Here is a 12,763-nt window from a genome sequence, read left to right as displayed (position 1 = left end):
AATGACCTATCGTACCACTCTGGACCTGCTTTTTAAAGTGCATAAAATTGTCCCCAACTATATTTGTGGAACTGAAAAGAAAATTGTGGGAACCATTGGAGGGATGAGCCCTGATACGTCCATAAGCATGGCAGAAACTTTGCAGCTTTTCAAGATTCCACAGGTTGGAGCTATAGATTAGAAGGAATGGGACAATTTGCCATGGTCAACTCATCACAGACAACTTGCCTTCTCCAATTTGCCAACATACCACAAGACAACACATGACAAGACAACTCAACATGAGATGACTATTATTAATAATAATATTAATAATAATATTAAGAGGGGAGCAGCTCTAGAGCACAGCTGTCTTCCATTAAGTTATCCCACAATGAGTTGTCCCACAGTGATTTGGTGGTTGTGGTGGCAAATTGTCCTAGATTAAGATGGGTGAATGGATGGATTTGTGAAATTACTGTCACACAGATGATCAGATCTATCTTTCTTTTAGATTTCCTATGGCTCATTTCAACTGGCAGCGAGCGATGAATCACGTTCCCCTCCTTTTTATCGCATGGCCCCCGATGAAGCTCTCCAGTACGAAGGTTTAATCCAGCTCTTTCTGTACTTTGGATGGAAGTGGGTAGGACTTGTCATTGTGGATGATGAACATGGAGAACATTTCATACAGACTCTGGAACCCATGCTCTCACAAAATGAAATCTGCTCCGAATTCACCGAAAGGGTTGAGAGAAATCTTCATTTTTATGAATTCTCTGGAATAATTGAAGAAGCTGTGCGGCACATTACTTTGTTCACAGAGAAAGTAGCCAATGCAATTGTTATATATGGAGAAAATATAGTCTTTATGTGGCTGGCCTCTACTCTACTTGTGACCCCGCTTGTTTTTTCAACAACTTTTAATTCTTCAGAAACACTTTGTACAAAAAAAGTGTGGATTGCGATGGCCCAAAATGACTTTACATTACATTCCTTACAAAAGGCCCTTGATATGCAAATGTTCCATGGGGCCATTTCCTTCTCAATTAGCAAAAAAGAACTTCCAGGTTTCCAACCATTTATACAGGCTGTCACCCCATCTGGGGCAAATCAAGATGGTTTTATTAGAGATTTCTGGCACCAAGCTTTTGACTGCACACCACCCAGTAATGGTGCTTCTCCAGATGATGAATGTACTGGAGAGGAAAAACTGGAGGACCTTCCCGCACCCTTCTTTGAAACCAGCCTGCTTAGCCATAGCTACAGTATCTACAATGCTGTCTATGCTGTGGTTCAAGCCTTACAAGATGCTCACACAGTTAGGACACATCAGATGATACGAAAGGACAGGGTTCAAGTGCAAGCGAAAAGTATAGAAGCCTGGCAGGTCAGATTTCCACTTTCTCAATTCTCTTTTGAAAGATTCTTCATGGTTACAACAGAGTGGCAGGACTTAATTTGTCAACAGATTGTTGTAGGCATCACTGATGTTCACCTTTCTTCAACATTCATACATTACAAACATTGACCCCTGTATCTACACATCTCTTTTCACACAAAACCATTGCTCTTCAAATTTCTTCTGCCTTTCTAGTTCTCTGCGCTAGATTTTCTTCCCATTGCTTCTTCTTACTCTTTCCAACTACTTTTCTGAGTTATCAGTGAAGAATATCATTGAGTACTATTGTTTTAATATCTAACATGGAATGTGGTCCAATAATACAATCAAATTGCTTCAGTGTGTCATACGTTTTATTCCTGGGTGGATAAGGGATCCAAATTTCAAAAGAGGTATGACATTTCTGGACCCCTGCATAATTGGATAGCTGTGTTCCTGTCAAACAGGCAACAAGTGGTCAAAATAGGGAGCGCCCTATCAAACCCTGCACCTGTTAACAGCGGTGTCCCCCAAGGCAGCATTTTAGGACCCACACTCTTAATAATGTAAAACTATTCAACACCACCACCAATGTTGCTACCATTCAAAAAGACCTTGACTATGTGTCAGAATGGTCAAACAATTGGCAACTTCAAATCTCAACCAACAAATGCTCTGTCTTACACAGTGGAAAGAAAAATCAGAACATAAAATACAAACTGGGCAGATACAATCTCATAAATGACCCTCACTCTGTCAAGGATCTTGGAGTACTCCTCTCTAATGAGGAGTGACAGAGCCCACTGTAACAACATTCTCAAAAAAGCATTAAGAGTTGTTAACCTAATCTTACGAAGCTTCTTCTCTGGTAATATTGTACTGCTAACTAGGGCATACAAAACATTTGCTTGACCAATTCTCAAATACAGCTCATCTGTCTGGAACCCGCACTGCATATCGAACATATTGAGCGAGTCCAGAGATATTTAATGAGAAGAGTCCTCCACTCCTCTGCTTGCAACAGAGGAGGCAACGCCTTATGCCACCAGGCGTGAAATTTTGAGTTTAGACAACTTAGAAATATGCCGCCTTCGGTCTGAACTAAGCATAGTACATAAAATTATCTACTACAATGTCCTACCTGTCAATGACTACTTCAGCTTCAACCACAACAATACATGAGCACACAATAGATATAAACTTAAGGTAAACTGCTCCAAACTCGATTGCAGAAAATATGACTTCAGCAGCAGAGTAGTCAATGCCTGGAATGCACTACCTGACTCTGTGGTTTCTTCCCCAAACCCCCAAAACTTTAACCTTAGACTGTCTACTGTTGACCTCACCCCATTCCTAAGAGGTCTGTAAGGGGCGTGAATAAGCACACCAACGTGCCTACTGTCCCTGTCCTAAAGTCCCAATATATTCGTATCCATTTCATGTACACTGCTCAAAAAAATAAAGGGAACACAAGCAGAAGACATCCGAGCTCTGAATGAATGAAATAGCCTTATTAAATACTTTGTTCATTACATACAGTAGTTTTGTGTTCCCTTTAGTTGTTTGAGCAGTGTATAAACTGTTGTATGTAAAGAACAAAGTATTTAATAAGGCTATTTCATTCATCAGATCTCGGATGTCTTCGGCTTGTGTTCCCTTTATTTTTTTTGAGCAGTATATTTATAAACATGTTATACATGCTTCACAAAATAAATAAATAAAATACCTATTTCTATGGAAAGAGAAGAGAAGAGCAACAAAGATGATTAGGGGGCCAGGGCTAAAATATATGAAGAACAGTTGCAGGAATTGGGATGATTAGTCTAGTGAAAAGAAAGACTAGATAAAGGTATGACATATTTGAGAGGCTGCCACAAAGATGAGGGGGTAAACCTAGTTTCCAAAGCACCAGAAGGCAAGACAAGAAGCAATGGATGGAAATTATTCAAAGAGAAAAGCAACTTAGAACTAAGGAGAAATTTCCTAATGGTGAGAACAATCAACCAGTGGAATGGCCTGTCTTCAGAAGTTTTGTGTGCCCCATCACTGGAGACTTTCCAATAGAGACTGGACTGGAATTTATTGGTTGAACTAGATGAACTCCAAGGTCCCTTCCAACTTTGTTAGTCTATATTCTATGTTCTCTTTAACCCTTTATGTTTTTTCTTCTGCAAGCTCCATCCATTTCTGCAGAGACTTTCCTTCAACAACAATGCTGGAGATGAAATTAAATTAAATGAAGATGGAGCATTACAAGCTGGATTTGACATTGTAAACCTGGTCACTTTCCCAAATAACTCTTACATCAACATCCCCATTGGAGAAATGGATCCACAAGCTCCTCCAGGAAAAACCTTCCACATACATCCAGATAAAATCCAGTGGCATCATGAATTCACTCAGGTACCATCACAATAACATGGGCTGAAAGAACTAATTTCATATATGCTACTTTTCACCCATTTAATCTTTTCTTTAGTCCATAGATCGCAACTAGTCCATAGGCCCCAATTAAATTTCAGTCTATCAAAAGTGTGCAAAAGCAGATGTACTGCATTACTGGACTGCTTAATGATGGATATTCTCATTCTTTAGAGTTTCTAAACTGGGCAAAGAAATTTGCTCTCACTTTATGCGAGAACCAAAGTTCCATGCCCAGATGTTTTCCTGCCCAACTGAAGGAAGTATTGATATCTAAACCTTCATTGTCAACAAGGAATTCTTATGTTGTCAACAATATATTTGATGCTGGGAGAGGCAAAGCAAACAATAACAACTTCAGGTACCCAGCTCAGTTCAGATCTTCAAAGTTATGAACGGTTTTCATAAATTGTCATGAGATTTAAAACCTTCCCAAGGACATGTGGTAGGAAGATGTTGTTGTTTAGTGCTATGAATGGTTTCATCATAAACTCTTTTCAGTTCCAAGTGAAGCTGCTGTTGCCAACTGACTGGTGGTTGGAAATGTAAAAATCACCATCTGTCAATTTCTAAACACAGCTTTACTTGGAACAGCTGATATCAAGGGACAATACTTTTAATGCCATCAAACAACATCTCCCTTTCCCAGGTCCTTGGGAAGGACTCAATAATAGCTAAAAATGTCACATCTAGTGTAAACATCTGGCTGGTTGTGCAGCCAACCATCATCATCATCATCATTATCATCATCGTAGTAGTAGTAGTAGTAGTAGTAGTAGTAGTAGTAGTAGTAGTACATTACATCCGTATGCCACCTAACTCCTAATGACACTAGGCAGTTTACAAACTATTAAAAAGTATTTTAAAACAAGAAACCATGTACCTCTAAACAGCACAAAAGAGCTGAGATAGTTGACCAAAAGACCTGAATAAGAACAAAGAAAAGAAAGAAAGGTGTATCAATCATCGTTGTCTGGACAAATATCATATCTTCTGGGACATTTTGAATAGGAATAGGGTGGTGGAGATTTGAAGATTGATTGATTGATTGATTGAGGAATTTATTTGTTGCTCATCTCATGGGTCGAGATGACTGAGGAGCATACAAGAAGATGAAAGACAAACTATTGGCAATGTTACTTATGCATCAAGTAACCAGGCTTTATACGATGTAAGTGTTTATAGGTAGTAACCAGCACATTGAATGTGGAGGAATTGGAAAATAATCAAGGTATGGATATAAATGTGTGTCTCAAGGACAGGGAATCAAGGATTCAGGCAGTTCAAATGAATATCTAGCTTTATTACATGCTAGAGCTCTCTACAAGAATCTGATCTACTAACCAAAGTAAAACCAAAGTGGCGGTAAATAAGCATCAACAGATTGCAAGGAGGGCTGGACTTAGATCTGTTGTGGGTGCAAAGAGACTCCAAACTGATTATATCCTTGATCCCTCCCTCAGTCTCAGCCTAGCCATCTTTTACAGTGGGCTGTGTTTCATTAATTAAACTTCAGCTAAACTAAAAAAAAAATGAAATAAGACTTCAATTAGGTTCTGGTTCTGGCAACCTTTTCCTGTTAAACTGTCTGTTTCACAGTAGGACTATCAAGAGTCTCATTAATGTTTATTGGCTATAAGACAAAAACAAAACAAAAGGTTAATACTCGCCTCTTTTTCTATTTGGGGATAGCTGCCTCCTCTCTCTTTATGTAATGATCCCTGTCCTCTTGGAAAAAGAAAGGACAAGATTGAAGGGCAGAAATTTTGCTGCTATGCTTGTGTTCTGTGTTCAGAAAAGATGATATCCAGACAAATGGGTAAGATTCATAGCATCCCAATGGACTTATGCCTGAAAGTTCATTTCTGCAATCTGTCTCCTACTTAACAAGAATCTCTTCAATCTTATTGCTTGCTGTATTAGTGCAAAGCAAGAAAAGGAAGAGGTATCAGTGATGTCCTGTAGCCCATCTCTCTATCTTTGAGGTTGAATCTAATTCGGGTGATGGGACAACTTATATTAAGCAAGCAGTCATTCAACAGGACATTTCCTATTCTACTATAATCTAGTACTACTGCCGGTTTCCAGGATCTACAGATTCTTCTTGTTCTTTTCCACTACATGACAGACAATTAAAAAATATGGCATGCTATTCTCTTGCTGAGAAATGCTACTAAACGTAGGGCACTCCAATAGGCCAAGATGATTGTAATGTAGGAAAATCTAAATAGTTTTTCCCTTCCATACTTGTTTTTTACATGTAGCTTTAATAGAGAGTTACAAAAGGTTTTATGATATTTTTACTTTGCAAGGAAATCTAGAAAAGCAATTCTTAATCTTGGGGAAAGTTTGATTCTGTTCAGAAATTCTTTTCTTCTTTTCAGACATGGAGAATTGTGACCGTTGCCCAGAAGATCAATTTCCAAACCAAGCTCACAATGAGTGCGTTCCAAAGATGCTGAATTTCCTATCCTTTGAAGAGCCACTGGGCATTACTCTGGTTTCTCTGGCTCTTCTTTTTTCCCTGGTTACAGCTGTGGTGTTTACAATCTTCATTAAGCAACGGGACACACCCATTGTCAAAGCCAACAATTTAGAGTATTTAGAGCTGGTTTTGTTTTCTTCTGTGCCCAAATGATGTACTCAATAAAATATCTTGCTTCTCCTCCCTCCTCAAGAAAGCAGAACTCTTGAAACCAGCCTGATTTCAAAAGGAACTTTTATTGGGAAACAGTCAGTGGTGGGCTGCTGCCAGTTGGGACCAATTTTATTTTATTTATTTATTTTATTTTATTAAATTTCTATACCGCCCTTCTCCCGAAGGACTCAGGGCAGTGAACAGCCAAAAGATAAAACACAGAGATACAAAATTTAAAATAGATTAAAACAGATTAAACAATTTGGCTAAATTTTAAAATATCCCATAATTAAACAAATTAAAATTAGTGTTTAAAATTTAAATTTTAAAATTTTAAAAGGGAGAAGATTTAGGCCAGGCCAGCTTGATGAAATAAAAACGTTTTAAGCGCGCGATGGAAGGTGCGCAGATCCGGGATCCTCCGTATCTCCGGGGGGAGCTCGTTCCAGATCGTAGGTGCCCCCACAGAGAAGCCTCTCCCCCTAGGGGCCGCCAGTCGACATTGTTTGGCTGACGGCACCTGGAGGAGCCCCTCTCTATGGGAGCGTACTGGCCGGTGGGAGGCTATTGGTGGTAGCAGGCGGTCCTGTAGATAACCAGTAATTCTAGTGAACCAGTAGTTTCAATGATCAGCTGGCCCCGCTCACTCACACCCACCCTATCCTGTCCTTTATTTCCATCTTTCTAGCTCATCTGAATCATGCTGCACAGCTGCTTTCCATACCTCTGCTGTTCTACTTACCAGGGCTGTCTTAGAAGGTAAACAGCTGAGCTTCAAATTGCTTTATTTTGAACGCTGCGTGCGATACCCTTAGGCATGCTCACAGAACTGGTTGTTAAACTGGTTGCAGCCCACCACTGGAGACAGTAATAGCAAGAAAGCAAGGCAGGATCTGAAAATCCTGCTCAAAACCATTAGGTTAAAAGTTACAGCAACCCCTCCCACTTGTCCAGTCCATTGGTGAGCCAATTCACCTGTGGAAAGTTATTTTGGGAACCTGTAGCCAAGAAGGTGATAAGATCTGTTCTCAGATGCCACTTGCTCGTTCCATCAGATCTGAGACAAAACAGATGGTCCTGGGCCATTTCCTCCCCCTTCCCATTCCCACAAAGGTACATCAAAGCAAGAGAAAAAAACTGTAGAAGGGATGGTTGTAAACCGGTATCCAAGCCATGCCTGCTAGAATGACAGCATCCCAATAGGGATCTATAGGGACTTGACACAGTTCTTTGAGAAAGCTGGAAGTCTCAGAGTGCTGCATTGGTTGGGTTCATTAGTCAGAACCTTGACACCCAGTGGCTCAGTGGCTCAGTGATGCTGGAGGTGATTTCTGCTCCAGTAGTTCGAGTCCTAGCACTGCATGTCGGGGTGAACTCCCTTCACACACCTCAGCTTCTCTCCATCTAACAGTTCAAAAGCATGTTTCTATGTGAGTAGATAAAAGAGGTACCACTTCACTGGGGAGACAAGCTGGTGCTCTGTGCAGATGGTCAGAACCCTGCCCTCTGGACCTTCCCAGTTGTGGCACCCATTCATGAAGCAGATTCAGGGAGGGAGAGGGCCTTGGATGATGATGCTCATCTTGCTTTGTGGTGCAGAACCAGCTTGCCTTCCTCTGGCACACCTTGGAAAGAGTGCAAGCAGTTCCTATAACAGAACTACTCTATAAGCCAAACTATTACTCTGCAATACATTGGGCTCTCCTAGCTAATAGAATAATGCCATACACTAATAATAATAAAATGGACATTAGAAAAAACAGACTGAATAAAGCTAAAGATTCTTTAGATTGTTGAGTGATTTTCCCTCTTCTTAAAAACCATTGACTAATTGGGATTTGCCACCAAAGTTGATAATAAAAAAAAAACACTCCAAATCTCAACCAACAAATGCTCTGTCTTATACATTAGCAAAAAAAATCAAAACACAAAATACAAGCTGCGTGGATACGACCTTGTAGACGACCCTCACTCTGTCAAGGACCTTGGAGTACTCATCTCAAACAATCTAAGTGCCAGAGCTCACTGTAACAGCATTGCCAAAAAGGCATTAAAAGTTGTAACCTAATCTTGCATAGCTTCTTCTCCAGTAATATTGAACTGCAAACTAGGGCATACAAAATTTTTGCTAGACCAATTCTTGAATACAGCTCATCTGTCTGGAACCCGCACTGTATATTGGACATTAATACAATTGAGAGAGTCCAGAGATATTTCACGAGAACACAACAGAATATCTTATGCTACCAGATTTGAAATTTTGGGCTTAGACAACTAAGAACTTTGCCGCCTTCAGTCCAACCTAAGCGTAGTACATAAAATTATCTGCCACAATGTCCTACCTGTCAATGACTACTTCAGCGTCAACCACAACAATACACGAGCACACAATAGATACAAACTTAAGCTCCAAACTCGGTTGCAGAAAATACGACTTCAGCAACAGAGTGGTCAATGCCTGGAATGCACTACCTGACTCTGTGGTTTCAACCCAAACCCCCCAAAATTTTAACCTTAGACTGTCTACTGTTGACCTCACCCCATTCCTAAGAGGTCTGTAAGGGGCATGCATAAGTGCACCAATGTGTCTACCGTCCCTGTCCTAATGTCCCCAATTATTCCTATCCATTTCATGTATTCATAATCATGTTTATACTTATATCTGTTATCTTATACATGCTTGACAAAACAAACAAACAAACAAACAAACAAACAAATTGTAAGCCGCCCTAAGTCTCCGGAGAAGGCCGGCATATAAATCAAATTTTAAAAAATAAAAATAAATAAATAAATAAATAAATAAATAAATAAATAAATAAATAAATAAATAAACAAGGACATACATTCAATTTTGCAGCTAATAAGATTGTTGGCTGAACAGGTAGAAAAATCGCCAGGGAAATGATTCAAGCCTGGGAAACAGGCCCAAAAGGAATGTTGTTTTACCACTAACTTATCACATACTTAGGAGCTAATGATCTGACAGCACAAGGAAACAATAGCCAAAGACGTAATAGCTGGCACAAATCTGACAACTCAGAAGAAGAAACCTCCAGTCCCAGTGACCGAGCAAGACTGGATCCTGCAACATTATCCTAGGACACGTATATTTGCCATTATTCGCCTGTGTGTGCATGGTGCATTGACATATTAAGGGAATGTATCTGGCCACACATCTTTTATGCACAATCCTGGACAAAAGGTGACTTTGCCAAAATATAGACCTCAACCATAGTTCCTCAATCTCAAAAGAGTTTCCCTGGCATTTCACAAACATGGTGGTTTCATCATTTCTACTAGAAAAGTTACCATCTCTCTAGTTATCACAAACACTATGATTAAATGAAGAGGTTAAATCTCCAGTGGCTCTCAAGATGCATCTGAATGGAATATCAAGGGCAAATACCAGAACAGATATAAACCTTCAATGTATCATTCCACACGGAGAGCCATTCCTCAAAATTGGTTGAAGTCATCTGTTCCACAGCTGACAGATTCTCTCATATTTGAATAAGTGGGACTTACTCTATAGTCCCACACATGCAAGATTTATGAGGACAACTGTCTTGGAGAAATTCTATAAGACAATTGAAATTCTGCTAAAAACTCACAGTTAAAGGGCTAAGAGAAAATGTGGCTACCAAGGTTGTCTGATGCTTTCTTAAATTGCCAGTGAAAAAAGAGCCCCAAAATCAGGTATTTGAATCAAGAGCAACTCTGTCCTTTCACACTTTGAGCATGGAAACATACAGTAAGTGAGGCTTATGAAAAGGATTCACGTCAATTCTTGAGACATGACAAATTCTTAAGTCAGATCTCAATGTAGAGAGCAGTTATTCTGCTGTCTATAGCATCAGTTTGTATCTAGATTTTTGGCAACAGCAATACAGGAAAAGCCAAATGAATAGGAATGTTGGGGATTATTGTCATATTACTGCTTCTAGACTTGGCCACGAAGGTCCAACCTCTAAACTGCAATGGAGAGGAAGCCCTTAAAATTCCATAGGAATGGTACCAGGAAGGAGAAGTTATAATTAGTGATTGATGTCCCAAGTCCATTACTTGTTCCCCGAAATTCATTTCAAGAGACATCCTTCTATGGAATCAGTTGACATCCCATTGTAAGAAATCACTTTCTTACCTGTTTTCAATATAATCCTGCTCTCTACTTTCCATTTCTGTAAAACACAGAGGTTCAATCAACATATGCTACAAAATATCAATACATGATGGCAATATCCTTAATAACAGCTTAATAAATAGAAATAATGTGTTCATTCAAGATCCAATATTCTAATTTAAAATATTGGATCTTGTTAAAAGAACAATAAACCAGGGTGAGCTGACACTGAGTTGAGAATTGAAACCTCTTTCCAGTTGGAGAAAAGCAACAGCCCTAATTCACCATAACATAAAAGGCTCTAGAATAGAAATGGAAATGGAAATGGAAATGGAAATGGAATGGAGAGTAGAGTAGAGTAGAGTAGAGTAGAGTAGAGTAGAGTAGAGTAGAGTAGAGTAGAGTAGAGTAGAGTAGAGTAGAACAAGTTCACAGCAATAGTAGAAATTTGGGTTCTTCTACTCACAGTCTTCTCTTAAGCTCTTAGAGCAGAAACAGTTTATGATGGAAGGAAACATGACTTTCTAAATTTATGGCTATGTTCTTCAGCTCTACATTCCTCATCATAACTTCTTCTGTAATAGATACTCATAAATTAGTTCCACTCAGCTCAGATTCTCATGGAAAAATCAACTCATTCCATTTTTTCCTACTCCATAACCTCTTCAGAGCTTTGGATCACTTCTTCTGGAGCAGTTAATGTTTACTGCTATCCAACATTTTGTCTCATTTCAAAGAGCAAAATGTTTAGTTTTCACAACACTGGATGCCCTTGATCTGATTGTGAGGAGCTACTTATTGTTATAAGGTGAATGTTTTCTAATAATGAATACAATGAAAGTTTACAGAGTATTAAAAGTTGCATGGAACTTTAAGATCAAAATAATCTCTCTTTTCTAAGGACAGGAAGAAGTAGGAATTCTTCTGTAAACTTTCATGACAACAATTCAGATATTTCAGAAATGAAATCCTCCTGTAAAATCCATCCTATTATATTTCAGAAGAAAAGTTCATCCTATTAATATGAGATAGCTCACTGCTTTAATTAATTTGAGGTAATTCATTACTTTGTAGTCAGCTATGTAGAAGATCCTTCCTTTAACGTGCATGGGTCTATCACCCTGGGCATTACTCTGGTGTCTCTCTCTCTTCTTTTTTCCCTGCTTACAGCTTTGGTGTTTACAATCTTCATTAAGCAACGGGACACTCCCATTGTCAAAGCCAACAATCGCAACCTCACCTACCTTCTACTAATCTCTACTAACCTCACCTACCTTCTACTAATCTCTACTAATTCTCTGTTTCCTCTGCTCACTTCTGTTCATTGGACAGCCCAATAAGGTGACTTGCCTTCTCTGACAAACAACATTTGGCATCATCTTTATTGTTGCTATTTCTTCTATTTTGGCCAAAACCATCATGGTTGTTGTAGCATTTCTAGCATCAAAGCCAGGAAGCCTATTCCACAAATGGGTGGGGCAAAAGTTGGCCTATTCTATTATCTGGTTCTGCTCTTTCATTCAACTAGGTATTTGTGTTGTTTGGCTGAGTACTTCTCCTCCATTTCCAAATTTGGACATGGTGACACTCCATGGAGAAACCATAGTTGAATGTCATGAAGGCTCCATCAAAATGTTTTACTGTGTCTTGGGCTACATGGGCTTCTTGGCCCTTCTCAGCTTCATTGTGGCCTTCCTAGCCAGGAAGTTGCCAGACAGTTTTAATGAAGCCAAGTTCATTACCTTCAGCATGTTGGTTTTCTGCAGTGTTTGGCTGACCTTTGTCCCCACCTACCTGAGCACCAAAGGGAAATACATGGTGGCTGTGGAGATCTTCTCTATCCTGTCTTCCAGTGCTGGCTTATTGGGATGTATCTTCATCCCCACATTCTATATAATTATATTTAGGCCTGAGCTGAACACTAGAGAGCATTTAATACATAAGAAATAGAAAAATAGAAAGATCCAATTTTGAGCAAACAATTTCTTCTTAGATTTTATTATCTATCTAATAGTTAACTAGATCTATACATATAGCCATCTCCAAAAACAGCAAAAAAAGAGTAATCTGATGGGGTTTTGCAAATGTTTCAAACAATTATGGGTATATTTCTTTCTGATCTCCATTAGTACACATAAAACTAATCTATTGCAAAATAAATTATCTACTTAGGTAATAAAGAAGTTCCCCGAGAATGCAATTCTCGGGGAACTTCTCTCTACCA

The 12,763-nt window shown here is 39.2% G+C and overlaps 1 pseudogene; it reads left to right on the top strand.

Moving 5' to 3' along the window:
- The first annotated feature begins 556 nt into the window (after positions 1-556).
- Positions 557-12,489, top strand: LOC117657951 (vomeronasal type-2 receptor 26-like; annotated as a pseudogene).
- Positions 12,490-12,763: the final 274 nt, after the last annotated feature.

This window comes from Pantherophis guttatus, chromosome 4 (assembly GCF_059756535.1).
Source record: "Pantherophis guttatus breed Tessera chromosome 4, ASM5975653v1, whole genome shotgun sequence".
NCBI classification, from domain to species: domain Eukaryota; kingdom Metazoa; phylum Chordata; class Lepidosauria; order Squamata; family Colubridae; genus Pantherophis; species Pantherophis guttatus.
Note: the sequence above shows the minus strand (reverse complement) of the source record. Positions and strands in the feature narration are given on the sequence as shown.